Here is a 6,381-nt window from a genome sequence, read left to right as displayed (position 1 = left end):
GACGACGACGGAGACGACGACGACGACGAGACGGCATCGATGGCGACCACGATGACGACGACCTCGACGAGTTCAGTCTGCACCTTGACCTCCGATGTCCGTGTGCACTGCCGTCGTGCTGTTTGTCGTTTGTCGTATGTATCGCTGTCAAGGGTGCCGTTGTCGTTGTTGTTGTCGACGTTGTTGCTTGCTCTCTCGTCTCGGTCGGTTGGTACGTTGATGACGACGACGACGACGACGAAGACGACGACGACGACGACGAGACGGCATCGATGGCGACCACGATGACGACGACCTCGACGATTCCAGTCTGCACCTTGACCTCCGATGTCCGTGTGCACTGCCGTCGTGCTGTTTGTCGTTTGTCGTATGTATCGCTGTCAAGGGTGCCGTTGTCGATGTTGTTTTTGTCGACGCTGTCGTCTGTTCTCTCTTCTCGGCCGGCTGTGACGTGGACGTTGACGACGACGACGACGAGACGGAATCGATGGCGACCACGATGACGACGACCTCGGCGAGTTCAGTCTGCACCTTGACCCTCGATGTCCGTGTGCACTGCCGTCGTGCTGCTTGTCGTTTGTCGTATGTATCGCTGTCAAGGGTGCCGTTGTCGTTGTTGTTGTCGACGTTGGTCGCTTTCGTTCTTTGAGTCTCGGTCTCGGTCCAAGTCAGGGGAGAAACAAAAAAGAGGCCATCAGCGCGGGCAGCGCGCTTCTACTGACGGCGAACCCCCTCGAAAAATAAATAAACACGTGCCCGTCGTTGTAGTTGTCTGTCTTATGTCGGTCGGTCGGTCGGTCGGTCTGTCGTTCTGTCGAAACAAAGTCCCAAATTCCAACGATACCTGGTTGATCCTGCCAGTAGTCATATGCTTGTCTCAAAGCTTAAGCCATGCAAGTGTAAGTTCACGCCACGCATTAGAACGGGCGAAACCGCGAATGGCTCAGGAACCGGACCTAATCCTCGGGACCGTATTCCTCCTCGGAGGCGATGGATAACTGTGGCAATTCTAGAGCTAATACATGTGACACAGGCCGCGATCGGTCGGCGCGCCGTCGTCGCCACGCCTCGCGCGCTGGCACCCGCGTCGGCCGTTCCGGGTCGCGGCGCTACATATTAGACTGAGACCGATGCGCGTCATTCCGTCCTCCCGTCGTCGGCGTTCCCGCTCGCGGGTCCGTTCGGTGGCGGGGCTCATAGGGCGGCGCGCTCCGCTTTGGTGACTCTGGATAACTCACTGGTCGATCGCACGAGCTTTCACGCCCGGCGACGGGTCTCTCGAGGGTCCGCCCTATCAACTGTCGACGGTCGGTTAAGTGCCTACCGTGGTTACTACGGGTAACGGGGAATCGGGGTTCGATTCCGGAGAGGGAGCATGCGAAACGGCTACCACATCCAAGGAAGGCAGCAGGCGCGCAAATTACCCACTCCCGGCACGGGGAGGTAGTGACGAAAAATAACGACGCGGGACTCTGTCGAGGCCCCGCGATCGGAATGAGTACACTTCAAATCCGTTAACGAGGACCAACCGGAGGGCAAGTCTGGTGCCAGCAGCCGCGGTAATTCCAGCTCCGGTAGCGTATATTAAAGTTGTTGCGGTTAAAAAGCTCGTAGTCCGAACTCGGGTTCGTGGTCGCGCAAGCGGCCCCGGGGCGGCGGCGCCATCGTCCGTCGTTGACTTTGGTCGTCCGTTCGCATTCCCGGCCCTTTCCGCCGGTGTCAACCGCTAGCATACCCGCCACGCGGTCCTGCCGGCGAGGTGGACGAGGAGGTCGTGATCGGGATCCGGGAAAAAAAAACAAGTGGTCGTCGGTTCGGTTCCGGGAGTAGTCTAACGGGGGGGTGCTACGTGTGTGTGTTTGGGTGCGTTCATTCGCATCCCCGCACTCTGACCCCCGCGCTTCTCTCCCTCTCCCTTTCCGCGCGTTCCTCTTTTTTTTGAACCCCCCGGTCCGCTCCGAGTCCCTGCTTCGTGTCTTGTCTGCGCGCGTGTTGCGGTCGGCGGTTTCTCCTCCAAGGGTGCTCTTAACCGAGTGTCCGCGGCGGCCGGTACGTTCACTTTGAAAAAATTAGAGTGCTCAGAGCGGGCTGTTCAAGCTTGCATACGATAAGCATGGAATGATGGAAGAGGGCCTCGTCTACGTCTGTCGGTCTCCGTCTACGGCGAGGCAATGATCGAAGGGAGCGGTCGGGGCCACTCGTATTGCGACGTTAGAGGTGAAATTCTTGGATCGTCGCAAGACGAACTGCAGCGATGGCGTGTGGCAAGCACGTTTTCCTCGATCAAGAGCGAAAGTCGGAGGTTCGAAGACGATCAGATACCGTCGTAGTTCCGACCGTAAACGATGCCGACCGGCGATCCGCCGGCGTTCGCTTCCATGACCCGGCGGGTAGCCTGCGGGAAACCAGAGTTCGGTTCCGGGGGGAGTATGGTTGCAAAGCTGAAACTTAAAGGAATTGACGGAAGGGCACCACCAGGAGTGGAGCCTGCGGCTTAATTTGACTCAACACGGGAAAACTCACCCGGTCCGGACACCGGTAGGATTGACAGATCGATAGCTCTTTCTCGATTCGGTGGGTGGTGGTGCATGGCCGTTCTTAGTTGGTGGAGCGATCCGTCTGGTTGATTCCGATAACGAACGAGACTCCGGCCTGCTAACTAGTGCGCCGATGTCAGTGATTTTTACGGCGGGCTCGGCGTCCTCCGTGGCGCTCGGGTCCGGGTCGGTTTTCTCACGCACTTCTTAGAGGGACGGGTGGCAGAAAGCCACACGAGGCGGAGCGATAACAGGTCTGTGATGCCCTTAGATGTCCGGGGCCGCACGCGCGCTACACTGGAGGTATCAGCGGGGACTTCGCCCCGGCCCGAGAGGGTTGGGAAACCTCTGAACCACCTCCCGTGATAGGGATCGGGGCCTGTAACCAACCCCGTGAACGAGGAATTCCCGGTAGGCGCGGGTCAACAGCCCGCGTCGATCACGTCCCTGCCCTTTGTACACACCGCCCGTCGCTACTACCGATCGAACGGTCCGGTGAGGTCCTCGGATCTGGCCGACGACGCCGCCGGGCAGTGCGCGACGTGTCCGTCACGACACTCGTGCATCTACGCCTCGGCGTTCGATGCCTGGAGAAGACGACCGAACCCGATCGTTTAGAGGAAGTAAAAGTCGTAACAAGGTTTCCGTAGGTGAACCTGCGGAAGGATCATTACCGTTTTCCCGTTCGAGACTGGTTTGTTGTTTTCCGGCCTACCTCCTCTGTCTGTCGGCGTCAACGCCTCGAATGCGCGCAAACAAACCTATAAAAGGCGGAGCGAGAGATAGATTTGTGGTGACGCGGAGGTTTTTAAAGCCCCAGCTCTTCTTGCTTGCTTCCGCGTCTTACCACCTGTTTGTTTTTTCGCCCACCGCAAGTGATGGCCGCTTCTTCTTTGCCTTGTCGCCGCTTTATCGTTTTTTGTTTTTTTGCAGCCGCTGTGCCACCGCCGCTAGCTAAAAACAAACTACTCGCGACATTGCAATGCCGTCACGCCTCCTCGCACAGACCTCCTCGCACACTACTAAATCTATATAAACAAAAACTAATATAAAAAAACCCAAGTGCTGAACCCTGGACGGGGGATCACTCGGCTCGTCCGTCGATGAAGAGCGCGGCCAGCCGCGAGAACTGATGCGAATTGCAGGACTCAGTGAACATCGACACCTCGAACGCACATTGCGGCCCCGAGATCCCTTGTCTCGGGGCCACGTCCGGTCGAGAGGCGGAACGTTACATGTCTTTCTCCGTTAACGAAACGACATCTTGCCGTCCCCGTGCCCGCCCGGTCCTCGGCACGGTGGTAACCGGGACGTCGCAGGAGCGAGTGACGAGGGGGAAGAAAAATAAAAAAAGAATTGACTCCTTTCAATGTCTTTTTTTTTTTTAAAACCCTCTCCGGCCTCCTCCTTCGTCTCCCGCTGGCAGACCGCGGAGTCTTTTCCCTTTTCGACCGCGTGAAGAAACACTGTGGAGGAGGAGCAGGAGGAGTCTGTCCGAAAGCAGCCGAAGGGAGAACAAAACAAAAAAAAAGCACCGACCTAACCGACTGCCGACGTAAGCGCCGCCTGCTCGTCTCGCTCTCTGCCTCATGAAGGTGTCTCTCAGCGACGCCTCGAGCAGCGCGACGAGCACGGCCGTCGCACCGTAAAAAGGTGGCCGCGTCGTAGGCAACGTCGGATGGGGAGGACCCAGGCTTTTTTTTAATTGTTGGCTTCTTCATTTTCGGTCGGACGGGCGCTATATCGGCCAGCCGTCGTCACACGGAGGGTACCGATCGAGATTCCTCTCCTCCAAACACCACACTCTACTAAAAACCGCCGCCCTCGGCTCGGACGAGACGACCCGCTGAACTTAAGCATATCGCTAAGCGGAGGAAAAGAAACCAACCGGGATTCCCTTAGTAACGGCGAGTGAACCGGGAGAAGCCCAACGCCGAATCCCGTCGCAAGTAAAAGGCTTCGGGACGTGTGGCGCATGGGTCGAAGGCAGCCGTTCGTTTTCGTCTCGCATAGTTCGGAGTTCCCTCGATCGGGGCCGCCCGCGGCGGGTGCCAGGCCCATTCGGTGCGGACGGCGAGCGACGGCCTTCGATCCGAGAGTCGGGTTGCTTGGGAACGCAGCCCAAATCGGGTGGTAAGCTCCATCCAAGGCTAAATACCGGGACGAGTCCGATAGTCGACAAGTACCGTGAGGGAAAGTTGAAAAGAACTTTGGAGAGAGAGTTCAAGAGAACGTGAAACCGCCCAGGGGTAAACGGGTGGGACCGCTCACCGCGATCGCGGGGGGACTCAGTCCGGTGCTGCCTAGGCTCGAGCCCAAACTCGATGTGTGTTCTTGAAAGAGAGGCCGTCGCGGCACAGGTCGTCGTTCGTCGTGTCCGCGGGGGACTCGTTCCCCGCGGTTCCAGCTTTTGTGCCCGCGTCGCCGACGAAGGAGACGGGCCGCGTGGATAGCGGGAAGGGAAACGTGGTGACGACCGCGGCGTCGGTAGGTGGCTGCGTCGGTTGGCTGCGACGGAGGGGACTCGTCCTCTCGATCGCTGCTGCCGCCGGGCCCTAACCCGCCGCATCCGTCGCCGCCGCTTCTTCTTTCCTCCTGCTCCCTCCGCGCGCGACTCCGCTGCACCCGTCCCCTTCATCATCGCTCGGCGTAATCATGGCGCGGGCGCTTCGGCGCGACCTCCGCGCGGCCGGCACCGGACGCACTTCCCCTCCGGTCCGTCGTCGCGACCCGTTCCCGGCGTGCAGGTCGAACACGCGGGTTTTTTTTCCGTAGGCGGCAGGCGTTTCATCACCCTGAAAACCCCCGTCTTCCCACCTTGTGAAGTCGGGGGCCACCGGCCGTCGGGCCCGCGAACGTAACTGCCCCTTTCTGCCGGGAACGGAGGAAATCTGACACGATCCGTTACACGTGGCGAGCCGGTCCGTTTTGATCCCGCCGGAAGTCGCGTGCGGGCGACGCACTCTGTGTGTCGCTCCTTAGGCGCCCCACCGTCTCGGGCGCGTGCGCGATGAGAGGCGGGATAGGACTGGCGCGGCCTCGCCGTCACGCACCTCGCCGACGTTTCGGGTTCTTGTCGGGGGCAACCCCGCCCGCGCCCGTTTCCGTTTCCGGAGAGGTCGCTCGGCGACGCTTTTTTACTCGAGCCGCCCGCCACCCCGGGTCAGCGACGTGCATCGGCAACCCACCCGACCCGTCTTGAAACACGGACCGAGGAGTCCTGGCCGTTCGCGAGTCGTAGGGGCCACCTCTGACTAACCCCGAAGGCGAAGCGAAAGCGAGAGAGCGTGTAGGAGGGCGTCGATCGGGAGAGGTGTCGTGGCAAAGTCGTCCGGGGGTCGTCGGGGGGTGTCGTCGGTCTCGTGCCGTCGTCTTCTCCTCGCCTCACCCGCCTCCGAGCCGTGCCCGATCCCGCCGGCGCGGCGTTTTCGGCCTTCCGCCGTCGCTGCTGCGGTGCCCGCAACTTTTCCTTTTTTCTCTCTTCCCGAGAGAGATAGGAGAGGGAAGGCTCGTGGCTGACGTGCGGTTGTTTTTCCCTCCTCCCCGAGAGGGGACCGGCGCATCTTCCAAAAAGGGGAATTGCCGGGCGCCAGCTTCCATATCCTCCTTCCGCCCATCGGTGAGATCCCGCGGCTTGAACTAGTCCTATTTTGTCGTCGAGTTTAGGCGCTGCGCGCGGGCGCATCACCCCCGGGTCGGTTTCCCCTTTTTCCGAGTACGACTCGGCCGACTCTGGCGTAGCGAGCGACCAGGGACCCGAAAGATGGCGATCCACGCCCGGTCGGGATGAAGCCAGAGGAAACTCTGGTGGAAGTCCGAAGCGCCTCTGACGTGCAAATCGATC

General features: G+C 60.0%; 2 non-coding genes and 1 pseudogene across 2 annotated transcripts in view; all 3 read left to right on the top strand.

The window, feature by feature from the left end:
* Window positions 1-841: 841 nt before the first annotated feature.
* LOC145273916 (small subunit ribosomal RNA) lies at window positions 842-3,210 on the top strand (annotated as a pseudogene).
* A 395-nt stretch (window positions 3,211-3,605) lies between these two features.
* Window positions 3,606-3,763, top strand: LOC145273884 (5.8S ribosomal RNA). Its single transcript, XR_013866544.1, has one exon. It is a non-coding gene; the product is annotated as a 5.8S ribosomal RNA (ribosomal RNA).
* A 593-nt stretch (window positions 3,764-4,356) lies between these two features.
* LOC145273882 (large subunit ribosomal RNA) overlaps window positions 4,357-6,381 on the top strand; it is a 5,723-nt gene continuing 3,698 nt past the window's right edge. The window contains exon 1 of the ribosomal RNA XR_013866542.1: window positions 4,357-6,381. This exon is cut by the window's right edge and continues 3,698 nt beyond it. This is a non-coding gene — a ribosomal RNA (large subunit ribosomal RNA).

Source organism: Euprymna scolopes, unplaced genomic scaffold, assembly GCF_053919585.1.
Source record: "Euprymna scolopes isolate OS-2025 unplaced genomic scaffold, ASM5391958v1 sca22, whole genome shotgun sequence".
NCBI lineage: Eukaryota > Metazoa > Mollusca > Cephalopoda > Sepiida > Sepiolidae > Euprymna > Euprymna scolopes.
Note: the sequence above shows the minus strand (reverse complement) of the source record. Positions and strands in the feature narration are given on the sequence as shown.